This window comes from Hemicordylus capensis, chromosome 5 (assembly GCF_027244095.1).
Source record: "Hemicordylus capensis ecotype Gifberg chromosome 5, rHemCap1.1.pri, whole genome shotgun sequence".
Taxonomy (NCBI): Eukaryota; Metazoa; Chordata; class Lepidosauria; order Squamata; family Cordylidae; genus Hemicordylus; species Hemicordylus capensis.
In genome coordinates, this window is record NC_069661.1 from 148,153,868 (window position 1) to 148,178,720 (window position 24,853).

The 24,853-nt window shown below is 43.2% G+C and overlaps 1 protein-coding gene across 19 annotated transcripts in view; it reads left to right on the forward strand.

Annotated features, from left to right (window-relative positions):
* MAGI2 (membrane associated guanylate kinase, WW and PDZ domain containing 2) overlaps nucleotides 1–24,853 on the forward strand; it is a 953,479-nt gene that overhangs the window by 133,668 nt on the left and 794,958 nt on the right. Inside the window, exon 1 of one of the 19 annotated variants that reach the window (XM_053251289.1) lies at nucleotides 22,812–22,858. The exons of the other annotated variants lie outside the window; for them this stretch is intronic. The gene's annotated coding sequence lies outside the window, so the exon portion shown is untranslated. Of the gene's footprint in view, nucleotides 1–22,811; nucleotides 22,859–24,853 lie in introns of those variants that run through there. 19 annotated transcript variants of the gene reach the window in all.

Below are 24,853 nucleotides of genomic sequence, written 5' to 3' on the forward strand. Positions count from 1 at the left end.
TGGGGCAAATTTGGGGCGGGGAATTTTTTTAAAAATAAATAAATAAATTGTGACAGTTTTGTTTTGTGTGGGGGGGCAGGGCTGGCAGGCACTTTGGCACCCCTATTCTACCGTGCCCAGGGCACGTGCCCTGCCTGCCCTACCGTGGTTACGCGCCTGTTCCCAAGCCTCTTCCTGTAACATCTTCAGTTTTAAAGTACAAGAATGGTTTGATTTATGGGTTGCAAGACTCTATAATCCAATCAGACATAGACATATATTTAAAACAATTTTTGTCAAACCGTGTGCATTAATTTAAGAATTAGCACAACAAATGATTCTTAAATGCATAGAAATAAAATAAACACTGGCTGACATCCAGAATAACACTACACTAGTGCAAAGATACATTAGCTAATTCTGCCAAGTCAGAAACTTGTGTTTCCGAGTAGTGTTGCATTGATGTTGTACTTATGCAACCTGTGGTGTGCTTCCTGCTTTGAAACCTCTTCTTCAGTCCATATATATTATAGGGCATGATGCAAAACTGTCCACTATCTTTGTTGCACAAGTGCAATGCTTGCTCAAGTGGATCGAAATGCAAGGGATTGCACAACTTTGAGCATCCGCTCAATGTGGCCTTTTTACATGTGTTAATCTTTGTCCATTGTACTACAGCTGCATTAGTCTGGATGTCAGCCAATGTTCTTAACTTCTACATATAGAAACCCTTTACTCATATTGTTAACACAACCCCACTTTCTTCTCCATGTACTCAGTTATTCCACTCTCTGTGATTAGGAACACAGGAAGGCAGGATTCCAGTCATGTGGAGAGCTCTACACTTGCAATGGCACACAGTTGGGTTCTATGCAAAGAATAAATTAATTTCTACACTGATTAGATGTTATTTGTTGTGGGGTAGATAAGCTTACTTAAACTGTAGTCATTGCAGGCTGCATAGTCATTGCAGACACAGAGGGGAAGTCTGCCTTTATGGATAAATCTTTTCAGAGTTAAACTATAGGCTTATGCAGACATTAGAAAGCAGAGTGCCTAAACACAAGTGGTGAAGCAGGTCAGAAGTCTGGACCTAGCACTGCCACTCACCCTCTCGCCACTTACAGTTACAGCAGGATTTGTCCGCATGGGGAAATGCAGAGGGCGGGAAATAATATGTGACGGAATTTTGAAGGGGAAGGGCAGAGGAAGTTTTTAAAGACAGAATTTTTAAAAGACAGAAATTGTTCTTTCCCCTGGAAATTCATTTTTCCTTCCCCATTAATAAGCCTGGCTGCCAATTAGACTAATCTATTGGTTGCATCCAAGAAGGAAATTTTGGGGTTTAATCTGCTACAGTTGTCTGAGCTAATCCCCCCTCCCCAATAATTAGCAATTCATTTTTATTACAATACTTATTATATGTACATAGGTACATATGTTGCATGTGATAAATAAGTATGATACAGTTGCTGAAGAAAAAGCTGTAGAAAAAGTTTATTTCTACAACTTTTAACCTGCTTTTGAGGATAAAATAACACTTACAATAGGGGTGTGCAAACCGGTCTGGTTTGAACCCTGGCTTGTCTTGAATCAGAGCAGTTGAAATGATGTAGATTCAAACTGGACTGGCCCCAGTTCGAACTGGACTGGTTTGGACCAGTTTGGGGGGCTACTCATAAAGGAGACTGCAGTGAGGATTCCCTTTTACGAGTAAAGGGGCAGGGGGCTTCCTAGAACTAAAGGCTGTGGGAGGGGAGTCAGGGCTACTTACTTTAATCAGTGGCAGGGGTTAGGATTAGGGGTTAGGGTTAGGGGTTGCCCCCACCCCTGCCAGCCTCCTCCCGAGTAGCTCAGACCAGAGTAGCCCAGTGAGGATTCCCCTTTATGAGTAAAGGGGTGGGGTGGGTAAGTTCCCAGAACTAGACAATGCAGGAGGAGAGTCAGGGATAAAATAAAGTGTGCTATAGAGTCGGTGTTGGCTCCTGGTGACCACAGAGCCTTGTAATTGTCTTTGGTATAATACAGGAGTGGTTTCCCATTGCCTTCTCCTGCGCAGTATGAGATGATACCTTTCAGCATCTTCCTATATTGCTGCTGCCTGATATAGATGTTTCCCATAGTCTGGGAAACATGCCAGCGCAGATTCAAACTGGCAACCTCTGGCTTGCTAGTCAAGTCATTTCCCCACTGTGCTGTCAGGGCTACTTACTTTAATCTGTGTCGGGGGCATTGTTGGCCCTCCCCAACCAGACAACCTCCTTTAGAGTAGCCCGGACTGGCTGCAGCCTGGTTTGGGCCTCCGTTCATTGGCAGAGGCCCAAACTGGGCCAGAGAAGCAACTGATCTGAGCTATTTTGAAGGAGGCCAATGGGGTGGGGGGAGCCATTGCCACTGCTGCCACCCCTGCTGCTGCACCCGACACCACCAACAATGCCAATTAAAGTAAGTAGCCTGATTCCCCTCCCGCACCCTCTAGATCCAGGAAGCTACTCTGCCTCTTTTTTCACAAAGGGGGATCTTCACTGGATTCCCCTTTACAAGTATGTTCTGGTTCAAACTGGTCCAGTGGTTGATCTAGATTGGGTCCGGTTTGACTGGAACTGGAACCGGACCAGGTCGGTTCTATGTATATCCCTAACTTATTGCAGCTCCTTTCATAGAAGTGCAATATCTCCATTAGTCACAGCCATGATGAATTTATGCTAATTATGTTTGAATACCACATAAATTATAGCTTCACAATTAGTTGTGAAGCCTGATTTTATAGTTTCTGGTGCAGCATGTGAAGATAATTCTCGAATGAAAGGAGTATGAAAACTGTTACAAATATCATGACTTCTTTTCCATGTTTTAGGTTGAATATACTTCTGTGTTGCATCCTATAAATGGTTATGTATAAAATTTTATTGTCTGTAAACAACGACATTGTTTAGATTTTAGTGAGATAAAGGTTAATCACTGGGTATGGAAAAAACGGGGGGGGGAGGGAACAGACTACAAGTCAAATACCCCTTATCTGGACTGCTTGGGACCAGCAGTGTTCTGGATTTCGGACTTTTCCAGATTTTGGAGTCTTTTGGAGTCTACAGTACTTTGGAATCTAGACTTTTGGAGCCCATAGTACTTTGGAGTCTAGACTTTTGGAGTCTACGGTACAGGGTATAGATGGCACTCTCGCCAGAGCGCACAAGAGTTCCAGCGGTGAGCAATAATCGTGGCAGCAAGAAGGTGGGCGACTGAAGAGGCGAGAGGAAGAGGTGGGATGTGGTGGCGGCGTGTGGGGGTGAGGGGGCAGCAGTGGTCTGGCCTGGCCCTGAGGGGGGTGGCAGCAAGCCGGCACTGGCCCTGGGGAAGGCAGCTTTACTAAATTTTTCAAGTGAGCTGAGGCATTTGTTTGTTTGTTTGTTACGGTGCGGTGTCCAGATTTTGGAGCATTCCGGATTTTGGGTGTCTGGATAAGGGATACCCGACCTTTATGTGAATTAGAGAATAGGGATGTGCAAATTGATTTGGGTACAAATCGATTTGTACCTGAATCTAGCTGATTCGGCTGATTTGGAGACAAAACAAATTATCCCTGTGGTCCATTGGCTAGATTTGGGTACAAATCGAATTGTGCATGATTTGATTCGAATCGATTCAAGATTCTGATCCCTCCTATTAATTCCCCCAGATTCGCAGCTTTAATTTTTTTTAAAAAAGCTAAGCTTTAGCCCTTGTAGAAGTGGAGTTAGGGAGCAAAATGTGTGGTCACTTTTTTTCAAGTGTTTGGATTCTTTGGTGTATAATAATGTTCCCTCTATGAATCTCTATGAGGATTCATTACACACCTTCATTTTCTCTATTCATTTTGACTGCCATGAGCCAACTACACCCCACTCCCACCCTCAAGGCAGTGGGGTACTACTCAGTTTATGTTCTAGGATTTTTTTCCAAGTGTTTAGGCTTTTTGGTGTCTATAACCTTTCCTCATAATGAATCCCTATGAGGATTCATTACACACCAAAGAGTCTAAACACCTCAAAAATTCCTAAAATATAAACTGAGTCCTTATTAGAGAATAGCTGTGGCACCCACACTGTGGTCCTCGACTTTCTCAAGGGTTTTGTTGTGCACTCATTGCCAGAAGCTTTATATAGTAGTTGAGGGCTAGTCGTTAGAAGGCTCTTTTAAAGAACTGGTAAACATAAGAGAATTAAGAATTTGCTCACTATTCCTTAGGCACACTGGCACATGATAAAAGTGTAATAATTTGGAGCCTTCTCGTAATAATAGTTGCTGAATGGAATTCATTTTTAAAAAATCCCTTGAACAAGATTTTAAAATAAACAAACCACCACATTAATGGAAGTAGGCTGTCTAATTTTTGTATCACTGTATGACTTAGAAAAGTATAAACTGTTGTCTAGCGAGTGATGGTTGTTTGGTACAAAGATGTTAACAGAGGGTTCTTTTCAAGTGCAGATCTTCCTGTCTGCATTATGCAAACTTGATAATCAAAGAGTATTCTGTAGTGGCTGCTGAATTTGTACAAACCCTGCAGGAAGCTGTTAAAATATTCTAACAGTGTTTTGATCTAAAAGAAAGTTTATGTCAGCAATGAAATGGTGGGAAAACATGTCTTGTACCAATCTCAGTCATCTGTATTTCATTTAATTCTCCCTTAGGAGCCACTGATCGAATTTTGTTCTACATTTGGATGATTGCTATATTTACTGCTGACCTCTTATTTAACCACATTAGCAGTAGTCTATGGATACCCCTGCCTTCACATCCTAAATGTTTTGTGGCAATGATGAGAGGAAAAGGTATACTTCCTCTATCACTAACCTCATAGTGCTGTTTCCTCCTATGGGTGAAATTAGACACACACTCGAAAGAGTGATGAAAATGATTTGACCATACAGCCTGACATTCTCTGCAGCCTTAGGAGGGCAGAGTAAGAGCTCCATCCTTGCAAGGAGCAGGTAAACTAGCTACCCTGCAGGCTTGTCTCAGGTAGCATGTGGAGAAAGGGTGTCCCCATCCCTCCCCTTGCATGCTGCCCTGCAAGACAAGGCTGCATGGCAGCTAGTTTATCCACTCCATGTGAAGGCAGAACTCTTGGTCCACCTTTCCAAGGCTGTGGAGCGTGTCAGCCAGTGTTACAGCATTTTGAAGCATTTATTTTCAGGGCTGAGAATGCAAGTTTTTACCACTTCCACCATACTTAGACTGCCAATATGACTTGAGCTATACCTTCCTGGGCATATCATTTTCCATTCCTCCATGTACAACTATTCCACCTCAGTATTAGATTTGCTAGTAAATTCACCTACAGCAAATTCCAAAATTAATTTGGAATTACTCTTTACATTACATAGGGTGTTCTTATTGCTAGAACACTGGCAAAAAATGTTTGTTGGAATATAATGAGAAGTTAAAACAACCCGATTAGTAATTTTTTTCATATGTATGTAGAATCATAGAATGTTAGAGTTAGAAGTAGGGATGTACATGAATCAAAAATTGTGACACATGTCATGTTTGAATCAAAACCTGATGTTTTGCTTCAAACATGAATGTAATCTGCTCAAAACTGGGTTGATTTGATTATTTGTTTGTTTGATTGATTGATTTATATACTGCTCTTCTAAAAATGGCTCAAGGCAGTTCACATTTGGACTTGATTAGATTCTAATTGACTCTGATTTGATTCATCCTGTACTGTGTGTGTGGGGGGGCTCATTTCAGCCTTTAAGAACAAAGAAAGAGTTGCCGGGGTGCCCCAAAATTACCTTTAATGTGCAAAGCCTGCAGCAGGGGCAGTGGCAACCCAACCACCATCCCCCTTTGACAAGGAAGAGGCACAATGGCACCTTGTAGAGCTGTCAGTGGCCCCAACAGGGAGGCAGTGCCGACCTGACCCCCTGGTTCCCCCCACCCCTTGTGGCCATTGGCCACTTCTTTTCAGAAGAAGAGGTGCAGAGGTGAGGTGCCTTTGAACCTCTCCTGGCGGGACCAGTTAGACTGCAGAGCTGGCAGCGGCGGGCAGTTGACAACCAGCCAGTGTTCTAGCAAAAAGAACACCAGGCTATCCCTTTAAATGCCCCCCGCACCTACACAGAGGCCATTTAAAGGCTTAGACAGGCAGCTTGGTATCAGTTTATTGTACGTGGTTGGACATGCTAGCCGTGGGGAGACATGGCAGGTCCAGTCAATGCCTTCCCACTGCTCTCAGCCGATGGCTGCAAGGGAATGATGGGTGCTAGGTGGTCAGGTTGCCACCACCTCTCCTCAGGGGCTGCTGCCGGCTCTTCAAGGTGCTTCCATGTCTCTTCTTTGTCAAGGGGGGATGGCAGGGTGGGTTGCCACCTCCTGTTGTGTGTTCTGCTCTAGGTGGCCAGATTTGGTTTTTAAAAAGTCAAATTCTGGCTTACGTCCCATTTGACCCACGAATATACCCCTTAGGTTCTGGCAACTTCTGCTGTGTGTTCTGCACATTAAATGTAACTAGCTGGGCTGGGCGCAGAGCATCTGCACCTCTGGTTCGCTGTTGAGCTCTGCCCCCGCCACCATCTTCTTCCCAACCTGCCAGCCCCCACCACCATTTCCCTGCCCACCTGTCTAGCAGCCAGCCTCCAACGCCATTTCCCCCTAGTTCCCCCACCTGCCCACTAGCCGCCACTTCACCCGCCCACTTGCTGCTGCTATCGCGATCGTCATTTTCTGTCTACTCACCAGCTGGCCGGCTGTCCTCCCTCCCTCTATCCCCGCAACACTGCCAGCCACCACCGCTCTTCACTGCCATTTTGTTTCCCTGCCAGCCAGCCAACTGCTACCGCCACTTTCTTCCCTCCTGCCCATCCTCGTCGCTAGCTGCTTGCGAACTCTTGCAAGAACAGCCACACATGGGATTAGCGACAGGTATGCCTAAGAAAAATATATATAAAGAAGACTTGGCAGTGTCCCCCGACCCTGCTTTTTTGGGTGTTTTTAAGGCTGAAATGTGGCTCTCCCCCCCCCCCACTTAAACCATACTCAAAATGATTCAGGTAGATTTACCTTGAACCTGTATGATTTGATTCAACTTCAAATCTAATCATCCCTTTTAGGGGTGATTTGATTCAAAGTTGAAACATTCAGAACAGCCAGTTTCTAGTCAAAATGTTTCAAGATCATAACATTTTGCACATCCCTCATTAGAAGTAACATTGGAGGGCTTCTAGTAGAAACCTCTGTTCAGTGAAAGATCCCTGATAGATGGCCATCCAATCTCTGGGAAAGGCTTGTAAAACACAAAATGTCCAAAACCAAAAAAACCAAAAAAACCCAAAAAACCCACCATTGTAAAAGAAGAAGAAGAAGGAAAGCTCACCACAACTCAAAACAGATGGTTCCCCTGTTAGACAACCCTAACAGGAATTCCTCTTAATGTCTTGATCCTATTCCATGTAATTTCAGCCCATTGGTTCTAGTCTTGTATTCAGAAGCAACAGAGAACAATTCTGCTCCTTCTTCTATGTGACAGCCTTTCAAGTGTCAGCCTTCCACTCGCCCCTCCTGCAAGCCTCCCCTGCCCTGCACTGCCCATCATGGCACTGTTCTTCAGAAAGCTCCTCCATGAATGCAGCAGCCTGCACTGCTGGCTCCTTTAAACTGCCCCAGCAGAGCGACGGGATGCTGCTCTCAGCAGCCTCCACAAAGTGTCTGCACACAAATGGTGTTGACGCAGGCACCGACACCATTTGCGGGGCCAGCATGCTGTTGCTGGCCCCACAAATGGCATTGGCACATGCGTTGATGCCGTGTGCTGATGATACACGAGGGCTGCTGGTAGCCGCATCCCATTGCCATGGCATGGCACTTTAAAGGAGCCAGCAACATGGGCTGCTTCTTTCATGGAGGAGCTTTCCGAAGAACAGTGCCATTATGGGGCAGCATGGGGCAGGGGAGGCTTACGGGAGGGCAGATAAGACCTGCCTGCCTCCTTTTAAAGGCACCCCTCCCTGCCCCCCGGAGTCTGCACAAAATGTTTTGGGCACATCCCTAGTTGACATGCATCTAAGTAAGTGGGGTAATGGAGGATTTCCAGTTGCTGTTTACACTTCATTTTCAAGTTGGTTAGAACATTTCTATATGATGTGTTTTTCCCTCTATAAAAGACGTGTATGGGCCTAAATTAAACCAATATGATTTTTTTTCAGATACTGTAGTTTGAAGTTGTACAGAAGAGACTCTACCACACAATTTTTTTCAGGATATAGCTGTACAAAGTAGACAGATTCGTGGAAGATTGGTCTGTCAGTGACTATTAGCCAGGCCCGTCCTTAGGGTGGGTGATTGCCCCAGGGTGATTGCCCCAGGCCATATGCTGGGATAGGCCCTTCACAGGAGCAGCTTGCCCTGCAAAAATGGACCTTCCTCCCCTCTTCCAGCTCAGCCAACCTGTATAGCTGCAGCCTGTAGGAGCAGCATGCAGGCTAGCCTGCTGTCCAAAGGCTTCCTGCACAAGAGGAGACACTGCTACAGATCCCTTTCCCAGACTGACTCTCAGTTGTTCAGTGGGTGGGCAGGGCTTCCAAAGGCTTCTCTGCTGGAGCAGGCCTCCCAGTTTCCTGAAGCTCTCCCCAGTCCCTGAAGTCCTCCAGCCACGAGGCAGTGGCCAGCGCTGGCTGCCCACCACAGCTCTGTGCACACCCTCTGCCCTCCCTGCCCTACACCTGGGCTGTGCTGAGAGCTTGTGCCTTCCTTCTCAGAGCCAGCAATGAAAGGTATGGGATTTAACTTTTTTCATAATTCCCCACCCCCTTGTATAGGGGGGCTTATAGGGCTTTGATATCAGGCACAGATATAGGGCAGGGTGGGAGGGCTCTGAATATTGAAATTGAAATGGATTGGACAAATGGCTTATTTTTAATAGTTTTTTTTTTTATTTTTTCTAAAAATATCAAAAAGTCTACAAGTGGCTTGTTTCATAGCAGAAAATTACAAAAACTTCTGGAACTGAAGCCCCCCGCCCCCGCCCCCACCCCCGGACTATCATTCGACCCCATATGGAGAAATCTGCCTTTTGCCTTCATAAAAAAGGGTAGAAGCACCCCACTTTTTGCCCTGCCCTTTAGATCACCTGGAATGACTTGGCATAGGGTTTTGATATCAGGGTGGGAGAGCGCTAAATGTTGAAATTGAAATGGTTTGGACAATTTGTTCTTAATTTTAAAATAATTTCTAAAATTTTCAAAAAAGGTCCTATAAGTGGCTTGTTTCATAACTTTTAATAATTTTCCTATAACAAAGCTGCCAGAAAGAGCTCTCTCTATCCATAGAGTACTTCACAACTAGTGAAAGTAGGGCTAATAGAAAACATCTAAATAAATGTTATTTATTTTATTTGTACCTGCACTATGCTCAAGTTGGTTTACAATCCAGAATGTCTGTGTGAGAACTGTGAAGCAAGGGGCATGTGTTGTGCTTTTAACTTCCCCCCCTTACAAATGCACTGTTATGACCAAGCTGGTTGGACATGTCCAAAAACCTCCCTCACTTACACTATTTACACAGTATATCATCAGTCAGTAGGATTTTGTAATCATACAAAATGTTAAGGGGGCCCAGCACATGCTGATTCGCCCTCCAGCCCCGCAGCTGCGATAAGTAGAACCTCCATGTTTGTGGGGTACATACCTCTCAGTACCCAAAGATGGAGACAAAAGGGTGATGGCTATTGTCGTCATGCTCTGCTTTTACTCTGCCCAGAGGCATCTTACTAGCCACCATGGAGATCAGTGGAGATTCACTTGGGAAAATGTAGAATAAGTTATAAACATTAGCTGGCATCCAGAATGATGATGTGCTGGCGGAAAAGCATTTTCCATTATGCAGGGGGAGAGAGGCAATTGTTGGTGTTGCTTCCTCCCCCCGCAGCTTCCTTTGCCTCCCAAAACTATGTCCCTGAAGATCCCCCAATGCTCTCTGATGCAGGAATGCTCTTCAACCAGCAAGTCTTTTAGTCTGGACATCAATCTGCTTATTTTGAGCATATTTTAGTGCTGTGAACTGTTGAATATTATAGTAACAGTTGACGCCACAAAGCTTAGTGACTGAAACAATACTGATGATGGGGAATATATTAAAATAATATTTATATACTGCTTTTTGATGAAAAGGTTCTCAAAGTGACTTATATAGAAAAATAATAAGAACATACTTTTCTGTCTCCAAAAGGAACAGGACACACACACACACACACACACACACACCACCGGCAGCAGCCACTGGAGGAACACTACATTGAGGATGAATAGGAACATTTTCTTTCGCCTGGCTAAATATAAAGAGAATTGCCACCCTTTGCCCTGTTACCACATGAAACCTGTTGTAAATTGTTACTGTTCAAACAAACAAGTATAACTAAAATACCATGATAATGCATTTCATACATTTGTTTTGACAGCTGTTTAAATAATATATGTATGCTAATAATAAACCATAGCTACTGAATAGTATTTTGCATAATTAATACATCAGTAAAATGAGACTTTAATTGCAGTTGTCTTCCGTTACACAGATGTGTAGTAAAACAAACCAATCATATAAGAATGTTCATCACTTGTCAAATGTTTGTCACTTGTTCTGTTATTAATCTTCTAATGGTGAAAACTCACAGGCTGATTACATTCTTGAAACACTGGTTTCACAGATTATTATTTTTTTACTGTGATACAGTAATAGGGATATTGAAATAGCTTTAGAGTAGAAATTGCTTGCTTGTTTAAAACTAACAATAGGAAGAAAGTAATGATAGCTTGGCTACTTCCACATACTTGTAAACCAACACTTGTCTGGTTGCCTCTATGACTAGGAATCATTTTCAGGCAATGAAGCAGGAAAATATTTGTAAACAGGAAGCACATTGGTTTAAAGATTATTTTAATAGAGGTAGCCCCTTCCATCAGAGGAAGTTCCTTCCTCCAAAGAAAGGAAACTCTTCAATTAAATTCATTGACGGGTGTTTTCCCCCCTGTTGGGTTGTTTCTGTGCCACAAAAGACTAATATAAATATGTGTGGGGATGTGGACTAGTACAAAATAGTTGAAGGCTAGTATTAATATTATGTGGGCTTGTAACTTTTATCAAGTTGATTTGCAAGGCTGCTCTTGTCACATTTTAAAAGTTAACATTTGCTGTATAATTCCTTTTTAAAAAAAAAAATCATAAATGTAAAGTTTCTAATTTTTCCATAGGCAAACCATACTGATAATGGGTTCTGAAGTTTTTATTTTTCCTACAAATATTCATTTCCCCCTAATATTATAGGTCTGATAGTGATGGTGGGAATATCCAATAAAATTAAGACTGATGCACAAAATCATAAAGTATAATTTAGATACAATAACATTTGTTATGAAGAAGTTCTGAAACTTGGATGTGGAATTAGGGTTGCCAACTGGGGACTTTCATAGAGGATATGCAACTGCTTGGGAGACCAAATGGTTTGTTTGTTGGTTTGTTGGTTTGTCTGTTTTTGCATTAGAAGGCATAGAGACTATTTGGGGGACCAAACAACTTTTTTTTTTTTTTTGGCATGTGTTGTGTGGTGTCCAAAGTGTTGGGGAGCAGCTGGAACATTTTGTTTGCTCAGAACACTTTGCTATCATAAACGGCTTCCCTTCCTCTGTCTCCTCCCCTTTCCTACTGACCATCCATCCAATGGGGAAACCAGAGGGGAGGTTCTGATTCAGTGGCAGGTTGCAGGGCCACCTGATGCAGTAGCATGGACAGGTGGGCCTGGCAGGTGCAGCTTGCTTGCTTCATGTGGTGGCGGCAGTGAGAAGATAGCTAACTCACTTTACTCAATTAGCAGCTACCCCTGCTGAGTAAAAAGGCACCTTTAAAAGTGGTGAATCTTTTCTATTTATCATGGGGAGAACAACTTGCCCTATCCAACTCCAGCACAGCATCCCTTCAGAGGCTGATGCTGGTGTTACCTTGTATTTATTTCTTTTTTAGATTGTGAGCCCTTTGGAGACAGGGCAGCATCTTATTATTTGTTTTTCTTTGAAACTTACTGTGGAACTTTCTGGTGAAAAGCCGTATATAAATGTTTGCAGCCACAGAGAACAGGAAACAAGTGGGAGACCATGCATGCACCAATGTGCCAGCATGCAAAGAGGCTGGCTCAGTAGCTGTCCTGCCTCTAACTAAGAAGTGAAGTTGCCACCCTGGCTGATGAGAGCAGGCTGGGTAACCTGGGGGTGGAGAATTTTGTGTGTGGTTATCCTAACCAGGAGATGAATTTACGTTTAAGAAGCAGGGGCCTTGAGAACTCTGCAATTAGACAGCAGACTGAGCAGACATACAGCTCATCTGGTCATCACCTTAACAGTGGTGAACATTATTTATTTTCAAATTATCCAACTGTTATCAAAATATGCATATATAATATCAATAAATATAAATTTTATGCAAAGTGGAGCCTTTTTGGAGCCTTTTTTAAAAAATAAAATAAAATGCATCCTCTATTTCCAACTTTTTTTGTAATGGATATCAACATTTTTTACCATCTGGACCTGACATCCCTAAATCTGAAGCTCTCAAGTCTGTAAGACTAAAATCCAATAGATAAAAAGCTGAACTCTAAGAAACCAATGGGCCAGCAAAGCACAGAAATTCTCAGCCGCTTGCATGATGAGTGCCTTTCCTTTCAATCATTGAAAGATCATTGCCACCCAAGTGAAGCAAAAGAACCTGTGGCGGCCAAGCACGGAAGTAGTGGAACAGCAGAGGCAACAGCCAACACCAAAACATTCCATGCCACCCAAGCCACTCCACATGCGCAATGGTGCAGCAACCCAATTGAGACCCCAATTTTTTGGAGCGAGCTCCAGGTGGAGCTCAATGGAGCAGAATGTCTGCAGATTCACAGGGCAGTTAACAGAGAATCAAATGGTTGGAGCAAATGGAACTCAGTGGTGGCAGGGTGAGGGAGGGCTTGAACAAAGAGAGTAGGAAACTTCATCTCAAAGAATTTTCCCTCAAGACAGTCGGGATGTGCACGGAACCACAGAAGCGTGGTCCGGCACTGGGGGGAGTGTGTCTTTAAGGGGGGGGGGTAGTACTTCCCCCCCCGCCGCTCTTCCCCCTCTGCCACTGGTGTTTCTAAAAACGTTCTTGGGGTGGCAGAGTTCCTCCCTGCCGCCCCTGCCCCCGTCGTTGTCTGAAAAGCGTAAAACTAGAAAGAGCTGGCGGCGTGCATGTGCCCTTCGCGGCGCGCGCACTTGTCTTCGCTGCTGGCGCGCGCGCATCACATATGTCATATGTCATGTGGTGCACGCGCGCCAGCGGCAGAGACGAGCGGGCATGCCACGAAGGGCACATGCGTGCCGCCAGCTCTTTCTAGTTTTACGCTTTTCAGACAACGACAGGGGCAGGGGCGGCAGGGAAGAACTCTGCTGCCCCAAGAACGTTTTTAGAAACACCAGCGCTGGAGGGGGAAGAGCGGGGGGTAAGCACTACCCCCCCTTAAAGACACACTCCCCCGCCCTGCCTGACCGCTGGAATTCCGGACTGGTCCGGAGGCCTTTTCTATGGCCCTGGACCAGTTCCGTGCACACTTCTACAAGACAGTGACAACTCCTTCTGCTTCTGAGAGGGAAAGGTGCTTAAAGTTTTCACCATCCTCAGACACAGTCTCAAGTAACACATGCACCCCAGGGATATACTACACCATTTTATTGCAGTCCATACTTCTATCATTTGCATTATTAAACTCTTTTTAATAATTACAAGTCAGCTTACATTGGAGTTATCTAGTGTATACCTTTGATATGGTATACACTGGATATCTTTGATATGGTAGCATGTTTAGCTGATGATGTGTTTTGAACTTTGATGTAAACCTTTTTTGTCCCTTGAAGAGTAAAGCAAGGGCTGTTTCATCTTTGACAACTGGCTATCTACCAAAATCTAGTAATTGCTATTAAGTAAATGCAAGTTCAGTGAAGTAATTAAAGATTAAAGCAGAAAATCTTTATTGTGGTATTAAATCAGTCTATAGTTCTGAAAAGCATTATCCAAAGAACCCAAGTAATTAAAGGGCACTTAAATGAAACACATGCTGATAAATTAAGTGATTTTAACAAGCCTATTTTTGTAATTATATCTTATTAAAATGCCCATAAAATATCCTACATAGAATTATAGTGCTAGGTTTTAAAAAGGAAGACTATGACACTTAACAATGGAAAAGATGAAGTTAGATGTAATTCATAAGGCATTTTGAATGTATTAGGCATCAAATCCTATTTATCTAGTCTATAATAATCTGGCTACTGCTAAGTCTTATGTCCACAAACAGCTGAGTTGTGGAAATCCAAACTCTTTCTTGATTTGGGCCAAATGTTTATAGACATAATAAATAGGATATTATGCCTGTTACATTCTGTTGCTATATTTATTTATTTTATTTTATTTATTTATTTGATTTATATACCGCCCTTCCAAAATGGCTCAGGGCGGTTCACAATTAAAACAACTTATAAAACAGTAAAAAGCTAAAACAAATTAAAACAATAAAACAACAGCTAACAATTTAAAACATTTTAAAACAAAAATAAAACATTATCCCCAGACCCCATCTCAAGAAAACGTAGACTCAGTATAGAGGAAAAGGGCCACAACTTTGTTAACTATTACACACAGCATGGCAGACTGGAACACCAGGTGATTAATCACCCTTAAAGAACAGTAATGCCCAGCTTGAGAAACACCTAGCCTATGTTTTGCATAGGTTTACCAGCTTTGGCTCAATTCAGACATCATATAGAATCCATAGGTTCCATGTGTTATGCATGATCCTTGGGTTTCCACACTCCCACTCCTGCACACACAAGTGGAGAAAGCTAATCATCTTAATTTAGAACAAACCAGGATTTCCTGGACATCCAACCCTAGCAAATCTCAGTTTTTTCTGATAATGTTTTGTTTTAAAAAGCCAGAATTTCAGTTTCGTATTTTTACTTGTTTGCAATCTGTGGTTAAAAATGAACTGGGATTTGCTGTGCTTGGATGTTACACAAATTCTTGTTCATTCTAAACCAGGATGAGAAGTGTTATACTTCTTCCACTTGCATGTAAAGCGGAAGAGGGAGAAGCACACGTCTAAGCATCAAGATCATCACATAGAACATCAGGCAGAAACAGGGTTCCACGTATATATGAAGCATACCTTTAATTGGAAGACTAAACAATGAACATTTCAGCTGACAGTTTTAATCAAAAGGTCTCAAGGCAGAAACACTTATTTCGGAGGCTCTCTTGATTCCAAGTTACTGTGATAAGAGTTACTGTGATAAGAAATAAAATGGAAAATTTGATCAGATGGTCTTACCTCCTAATAATGAGTATCAGCTTTAATATATTGAGCCCTTTCTCACAATCCAGTGAGAGGGCATGAGGGTGGGTGGTGCGGAAGGCAGCATAAGTTCACCTTCCTTGCAGATGATTATATGGAAGTTGCTGGGTGTGCCCAGAGGGTCCACAGCTGCCACAGACAGAGTGGAGATGCAGGAGTCAGGATGCGTCATCCCGGCCCCCAGAAATCCCCATGTGGTGTGTTGTGGTGATCCCCCCTGGCAACAGCTGAAAGGCTGCTACTGTGCCAACACCGGCTAGGAGTAGCTGGTGCTGACACATGATAGAGGTGTGCATGGAACTGGTTTTGCCAGTTTGGCTCGAAGCTTGAGGAGCGCCTGCTACCACCTCCGATGTGTCCACCGCTGCAGTCACTTCCGCCATCCCCGGCACTTTCATTTTCAAGGTAAAGGATTCCCCTTTCGCCTCCCCGCTTCTTAGGCTAGATGATCCTCTGAACTTGTAATGGGCAATCGTAGCCGGAGCTGCCCTAGTCCAGAATTTGCTGCTCGTGAGAACAGCCTCATTAAATTGTATTTTATCTTACACTTTATTATCTCAACAACATACTTATTTTGAAGGTTTGGTAATATGCACATATATTTAAAGTTAATCAGTTGAATGCAAATGCAACTTTAAAAAATCAGTTGACATCCCTACTATATAGCCTACAGAACTCCCTGTCCCATTCTAGGTTGTTTGTTATACATAATTAATTACTCCTGCCTTCAGAATTTTGTATAAATTCACAACCTTTCTGGTTTGATGGCATGAGATTATTTTTCCTAAAAGCAGTTTGGGAATATCTACAAGATCTCTAGACAGCATTTTTATTTTCTTCTCCTTAACAAATTGACTGGTTTATTACAAGTATATCCCATATTTTCTAAAATTTGCAAGTGTAATTATTTCTGAATGCAGCACATTTTAGTTCTCTACGGCTGCAATCCTCCACACAGGGTGTGTACATTCCATTTAATCTCCACTGAAATTAAAGCATCCTTATCTGTATATGATTGTAGTCTGTGATTGGGATTTCAAGAACCATGCAGCTATCTCTGCATGCCTAAGGGGTTTGGATTCACTTCAAGTCCTGCTCTGCTGTAAAAGGGGTTCAGTTTTGAAACTGTAGGGACTTTCAAAAGTGATTGTGATTAATGAAAAAATAATCCCACCCCAACCTAAGCCAAAAAACTACTACAACAACAAAAACCCAAACCAGGTCTAGCCTTTGGTGGTGCCTGGAGAATCCCTTTGCAAAATAACAAAAAATATTGTGGCCATACATATTAAACATGATAAAATCCTAGTACAGATACAGAAACATAGTCAATTGCTTAAAAATGAGATATTTTCCTTTGTAATTGCTGGTTGTTGAGGACACATTCAATTTATGTTAGTTAAAGCTGTGTAAACTCTGAGGGAACCAGGAACTATATTATTAGAAAGATGTTCATAAAACAACTAGTGGGCCACTGTGTGAAACTGAATGCTGGAATAGATAGGTCTTGGGCCTGATGCAACAAGACTGTTCTTATGTCCTTAAATAGGTCAACCCAGCTCGCACTCAAACCTTCCTGGCTCCAGGGCTTGCCCAGTTTGGCTCAAGACCCTGGGTCTTGACGGCTGGGTCAGGCCGGAGCCAGTTTGATTGTTTTTAATTGTGTACTTACCACCATTGCGGGGCTTTGAGTGCTGTGGCTGTGTGTGTGTGTGTGTGTGTGTGTGTGTGTGTGTGTTTCCTGATGTTCCCCTCCCCTCACTGGCCTCCACTTATGGGCCTCTCTGTGGTGGCAGCAGCCATTTTGGAAGCCACCATGCATGCCCACTGGCCATCTGTGTGGCTGGGTCCTGGCCACACAGATGGCCAGTGGGCATGCATGGTGTTTCCCAAAATGGCCACTGCAGAGAGACCCATAACGGGCCAAAAATGGCCTGAAACCTCCTGAAAATGACCAGGGGAGGCCAATAGGGGAGGGGGATCATCAGGATACTCTCCTATGGCCACAGCAGCACCCCCAAAGCCCCACAATGGTGGTAAGTCCACCTTTTTTTTTTTTTTGGTTAAAAAACATTTTCCATTCCCCCACTGAGCTGGGCCCTAACTGATTCAGACTACAGCTGGACCGGGCCCAGTGCTAGTGTGCACAGGACCCAGTTCAGTTAGAGACTTATTCTGTTCAAACTGAACTAGGTTTTCTGGTTTTGTGCACACCCCTAGTGCTGATCCTGCCTGTTTGGGGTCAGACTTACTGAGACTTAGTCAGGGGTGGGGTCTTGACAGCATCTTTCTGTGTTGTAGGAGTGGTTCATGCTTTGAACATGTGGTCGTCTAACAGTTGTGACAAGTGTGCTCTAGCTATTCTCGCTGAACACTGCAAAGATATGATAGGCACATAGAAGTATGGACATTATGAAAATATTAAAGCTTTTTTAGAGTGACAGGAAAGTAATGGAGCCAGGCTTGTTGATATGCTGCAAAATTAAAGCAATACGTTCAAAGAAAAATCTGGAGATCTATAGAGCTATATGGAAAAGAGCTCTAAGGGTGGACAAAGGACATTTGTAACCAAAATGTCACTGGATAGAGAGCCTATGATGAATTTTTTGAAAATCATGTGAAAATTGACACCATTCACTTGTGGGCTCCGATGAAAATGTTTAAAATAAGTTTGTATTAGACCAATGTGAAACTGTGCTTAAAGATACTGGAGCTAAAGAAAGATTGTGGATTTTGTTTGTGAGGCTACTATTGACTGCAAAGTCTAGACAAGTGTAGATTTGAAAAATGCCATTAGCACCTACAGTCTTGCTGTGGTAACATGTTATTTCTTCATAGCTGAAGGTGACCACTTACACATAGGAAAGTGACCTTTTTCAGTACTTGGAATTTCAGATGACAGCTCTAATGCAGGTACCACAAGAAATGTAGGTTGCAATCTTTGATGGAAAGGCATTGCTGCAAAGTCTTACAGCCCTTCATTCATACACACGTATGAAGACTAAGACAATAAAATCCTTGAACAATTACTGTCCTGCTATGGATCCTATAATGAAATAGAAATTAAAGTTATTCTCATGATCAACCAAAGTAGAACAGAAGAGGGGAAATCCAGGTAGAAAGGCTCATGTGGAGCCATGGGGCCCACTATTACCCTGATACACCAGAGTGGGGCTACCCTATTTTTTGGTGTGTTCTTGTATTTTTTGGTGTACCCTATTTTTTGGTACCATAGGTGTTACTTATGGTAACAGCGAAAAGCCCCATCTTACTTCACAGCCCTGATCATGTGCGCGATCAGGGCTGTCTGCAGCAGCTCCCGGACGCCTGACTGGCTCTCCACCATAGAGTGCTGCCTATAGAGTGGTCAGGAAGCTGGGAGCTGGTGCATTGGCATGGGAAGCCTCTCCACTGTGGGATACTGGAGAACCTCCCCCTCTGGATCCCCATTCAGAACATTGCCACTGAACCAATTGTATCGGTGTGTGGCATGGTGGCATCCAGGTGAGCCCTCAATCATGTGGGGGAAGGCAGGTAGAGTCCCTGCCTTGTGGATCATGTGAACAACCCTCTTGTGTTCTATAGTTCTGACATTTCCATTTTATTGTAAAGTGCATCTCTATTAATTCTCCCTTTCAGTTTTTCTCCTTGATGGCTTATTGCAGGAGAGCAGAAACTCCGTATTGGGAGAACCAATTGTCCTAGTACTGATCCCCCAAGCTAGTCCTTCCCAATGGAGGTGGCAGCCCCACACCCACCCACCCAACCGCTGGCCCTCACCATACCCCAGACACAGCCAGTGTGCAGCTGGCCTGTATACCTGAGCCTGTATACCTGGCAAAACTTGTGTGGCCTTCATTTGTACATGGCTCTCAAATTCCTTGCAACAAAATTGCTTTGATTGCCAATGAAAGTGCACCCACCAAGGGCTCCATTCTAGCATATCCTATGGGTATGAAAGCTATCCAGTATGGGAACATAGTCTGCACTGCATAGGATTGCTTGGTGTTGCTGGCATTATTGTGGCCCCTCTGTCCCTGCCAGTGGATGCCATCGCACGTGAAACAGGAAGGATGACTCACCTAGCCACCACTGTACCAGCTGTCAAGGCCAGATGGAAGGTGTGTGCCTCCAAGTGAGACAGCATTTGAACTCTATAGAGAGTAAGAACCCCAGGACTTGCAGCTGCCTTGAGAGCCCTCAGCTGGACGCATTAGTAAAGGAGGACCTGAGGTGCCTGCCCCTGGCCAGCTTTCCAGAGCACCCATTCAGTATTCCAAATCCTGCAGTCTCTGGTACTCTCACCACCATCCTGATTGAGCTCCCATTCCTGATGGGACAGCCAAATCTCCTGCAGCCTCCTGGAGCAAGTTGGCCCCAGCTGTCATGGCTGGCAGGGTCAGGGCAGCCACTGCAGCTGCCACTCTCTCCTCAAGCAAAACATCTGTTCACAGAGAGTTGCTAAGGTGAACTGGATCTTTTAGTCCAAATGCATCACCATTGCCCTCAGCTCTAGTCAGAGCCTTCTTCTGTTTTGGCAGAGACATGCTATAAATTTTATGTTATTGCTCATGCATTTGTTTGAGCATGTGAGAGACTAATGCCACAATGAAGTGAAAAGTCCTGCTAAGGCAACAGATGTCGCATACATTCATACACACACACACACACACACACACACACACACACACACACACACACTCCACTAAGGGAAGAACAAAATGAGCACCTTAAATACTGCACCTTCCCGCCTTATTGAAAAATGCATGTGCTGGGCAGATTAACCAATTGCTATCCAGCAGCTGTCTTCCTTGATTCCATAGAAATAACCCCCTCTGCAAATATTATTTATTTATTTATTTATATTGTTAAATTTATATACCACCTTTCATTAAAAACAATCACAAGGCAGTTTACAAAAGTTTTTAAAACTTATAATTAAAATGACAGTTAAAAGTATTAAGCTAAAAATATGAAAACAAATCTGATTAAAAATATATAATATACAAACACAAAAACTGTACAGGATAAAAACACAGAAGCAGCAATAAAACAATCATGTAAAGGCCTGGATAAAAAGCCAAAATTTAACAAGCTTTCTAAAAACTGTGATGTAGTCCAAGGAGCGAATGGCCACTGGGAGAGCATTCCAAAGTCTGGTGTCAGTAACAGAGAATACCCTGTCCCGTATGCACAACAACCGAGCCTCCCTCATTGTCGGCACCTGGAGCAGAGCCCTCTCAGCTGATCTCGTCAAGTGGGCAGCAACCCTTGGGAGCAGGAGGTCCCTCAGGTATCCCGGGCCCAAACTGTTAAGGGATTTAAAGGTCAAAACCAGCACCTTGAATTGGACCAGGAAACACACTGGTAACCAGTGCCGCTCTTTCAAAATAGGTGTGATATGATCACACCGGGCAGCTCCAGATAGAACCCTAGGTGCCGTATTTTGTACAAGCTGCAGTTTCTGGATATTCTTCAAGGGCAGTCCCATGTAGAGCGCATTACAGTAATCCAGCCGTGACGTGACTAAGGCATGGGTAACTGTGGCCAGATCTGCCTTCTCAAGAAAGGGACGCAGCTGGCGCACTAGCCGAAACTGTGCAAAGACACCCCTGGCCACCGTCTCCACCTGAGCTTCCAAAAGCAGAGCCAGGTCTGGTAATACCCCCAAGCTGCGTACTTGCTCCTTCAAGGGGAGTGCAACCCCATCTAGAACAGGTAGAATCACCTCAACCCGATTGGCTCTCCTACTTACCAATATTACCTCTGTCTTGTCCGGATTAAGTCTCAGTTTATTAGCCACACCATTATCCAACCCATCACGGCCTTCAATCCCCGATTCAGGACATCCACCGCCTCCCTAGGGTCAGGTGACAAGGAGAGAGAGAGCTGAGTGTCATCTGCATATTGCTGACAACTCAGTCCAAGACTCCGGATGACCATGGAAATATCAGGGAGTTAATAGATTCTTGAAGGTGTGCTGGAATCTAACCCTTCCCCTGACATTCCTTGGTGTAGCAATAGCATATAGAAACTGTAACCAGTTCTTATAAACAGGACCATATGTAAGGTGAAATAACTGGCTTTAAACTCTAGACAATGTTTGAAGATGTATATGTGTGAGACTCCCTTGAGTTTTCAGATACACTGGATTGTCTTTTGAAGGTACAGTACTGGGAATGTTAGATTTAATGAAGTTTAAATTTACAACAGAACTTTCAGAATTTGACACTTTGCATTACTAGTCTATAAAATAACTCCTGATGGGAGCTCCTAATAGTAAGCTATTAAGATCTCCTATTAATAGAAAATCGGCGCATCTGGGCTGATATCTTTACTTTAAGCCCTAGTCAACATTCATATGTAAAACAAACCTCCATTCTCACCTTGACTAATAAAACCATATATGTTTCTAAAATTAGGGCAGTGCCCACGCTGCTTTTTCTCATACTGCTGTTTCTTTTTATCTCCTAAATCTCAAAATTGTAGAGATTTTTAAAAGCAGGTTTAGATGTTTCCATCTTTGTGTGCTTCTAATTTGAAAAAAGACAATATTAACGCTTTCTCCCACTGTAATTTTATTGCTTGCTTAAGAAAACCGTTAGTCAGATTCTGTAGAACTGAAGGTCAGTTTGTGCAAGAGAGAACATACTGGCATTTCTTGAATGAATTCAGGAAGCGATCAATCATTTGACCATTAAGAAAGCAAAGCCATGTCTGTAATTAAACATTCCTGATCACATTCTGCTACTTCATCCATACAGAAGTCCCAGAGAAATCAATAAGTAGGACCCCTTTCAGGGCTAATTCTTGACCCATAAATGTCACCTTGATGAATAATTTACACCAGTTGCTATTTTAAGATACACACACTTCTTAACCACTGACAACGATAGTGTGCCCATATATTTAAAATATGAACACCAAGCTTACAAAGGAATTTAACTAATTGCAATAAATCTGGAAGAATCCAGTATATTTGTCCATTTAGCATTCTGATGTAATCCACATTACTGATAACCACTTTTTTATGTTTAGCAAACCATGCTGCCTCTAAATAATTTGTGTTAAAAGCCAAGCTGTACTACTCCTTCCTACAGAGCTATGGGTAACATGAGAAGCTCTGGACCATGCAGGAAAATTTAATGTTATGTCTTCTTCCCATGTCATTTTTCTTCTAGGTTTTTTAACAGTTGAGGTTGGTGTGGAGAGGAGCCACAGTATAGGCCTCTCCCACATGATCTGGAGGTACTCATCCTATGGGAAAACCTGATGTTTTAACAGGCAAACACTGTCATGCCAATATGAGGTTAAAAATATGTACTCTGAGCTCCTCGGAGGAAGAGTGGGATATAAATGCAATGCAATCAATCAATCAATCAATCAATAAAATAAAATAAAATCTCTTCTTATCCAAGGGTGCCATTTTGGAATTTGGCTGTGAGAGATCAGATTACACTGCAGTAAAGAGGAAGCTTCAAAGTAAGGACAAGAGAACAATTGTTGTGATTACTTTTTCTGTTTTATAACCATAGCTCAAGAAATCTTCTACTTTCATGACATATTTTTTATTAAGCCAAGGGTTTTATGCCTTTGGCATGCATGCCGAGTACAATGGCCCATTTAACTGGGGGTGTTTGGCTCAATCTCAAGCCAAACCAGGGCAAGTTTGGTTTGAGGCTGGCTCAACGCTGAGCACTCAGACTCAGCCTGTTCAATGTTGAGCCAGTTTGAATTCGAACCAGCTTGCACATCCCTACTAGGGAAGCCCAGCATGGGTTAGGCTGTGTCTGAAAACTGCTGGGATTAGGCCCTATCCCGGCAGGACAGCACTATTTAGCCTTGCTTCTGAGCCTGGCTATTAGCCGAGGTTAAGTGAGTGCTCCCTTAACCTGGGCTATGGGCTCATGTGTTTGCTGGAGATATTCTTAGCCCAGTGGACACAGAGATGGGTGCCTAGAGTGACAATTTCCTGGGGAAATGCCCCAATGCATCACACATGTCGCATGGTGCTGTGTGGGATCTCTGGAGGCCAGGACTCATTGTCCCAGCTTCTGGCGCTCCACACTACAGGGACAAAGCACGGTTCCTCCAAGAGCAAGGTCTGCACTCCCAGCAACATAGAATCTGTCATCTGGGGTGGGGTGGGGGGCACAAGCCCACCCACCTGGTCATGCGGACCTCACTGGCTGACGAGATGAGGAAAATTACTCCAGGTAGTTCAACTGAAATTAGAAGGATGATTTAGGAATGCCTAACTTAAATTTTTTATTTCAATGGGACTATTTTTTGTAGTTTTCCTCATCATGTCAGCTATCCTTTTTATTAAAGGAAAGAAATGTGAACCTTTGGCATGCATACTTAAAGTGCAGATTCATAATTAGTAATAAAGCACATGCTCTATTTTATTTATTTATTTAGTCAGCTTTTAAGCAGCTTTTTGCCCCATTTTCTATATAGATATATATATATATGCCTAAAGAAGCTTACAAATATATTAAAAATATGTAAAATCATAAACATCAAGCATTGAAAGCATAGAAACATGCCATTCAAAATGTATATAATGTTGGGGTTTGTGATTATTTAGCAAAGTGCCAACAAGAGAAGCTACCTAATCCAGTTACAGAGTAGAGTGCAGAGTTTTGTTGTTGCAGCTAAGCTAACGTGCATGAAGATTGTTGTACAATCTAAATACTAAGTTGATTTACTGGTGAAGTACATTTGAGATAGGAAAGACCTATTCTATCAGCTACATAATGAATAGATAGAGAAAGAGAGAGAGAGATGTTTCCATCTTATCTCTAGGAAGGAAGGAAGAGGACTGACTCACTACAGGAAGTACTTGAGGAGTCAAGGGAGGGGTCATAGAATAAAGACAAGCAGGGACAGGTAAGGAGACCCTCACTAACTACCTCTACTCCCAATGCCCCTAGTGGTCATTATAAAAGTCAGTGCAAAAGGTTGATGCACTGGAACTCCATATCCAACATATAAATATATATAATTCTCTGAGGTGTACCTGTGGCAAATCCCATGTGTGGTAGCTCTCGCAAGAGTTCACGAGCAGAAGCACCTGATTGGGCGGTGGGGATTCAATATGCAGATAGGGAGGAGAAGCCTATGAGAGCAGAAGCATCATGGTAATTAGGCAGTGGGGATTCCATATGCAGATAGGGAGAAGGAGCCTGTGGCACCGTGGTGATTGGGCAGTGGGGATTCCATATCGAGATAGGGAGAAGGAGCCTGTGATGGTTAAGATCAGTTGAAATGCAACTGTTATTGGTTGGAAGATGTTCTTGATTGTAGAGGAGAGGAATCTATCATATATATATGGTGTACACATTGCTAATCCCATACGTGGCACTTCTCGTGAGAGTTCACAAGCAGCTGCCGATTAGTGACAGGGATGGGCGGAAACTGCTGGCCAGGAGAATGGCCAAGCAGGCAGGAAGAAGAAGTGGCAGCCTGGCCAGC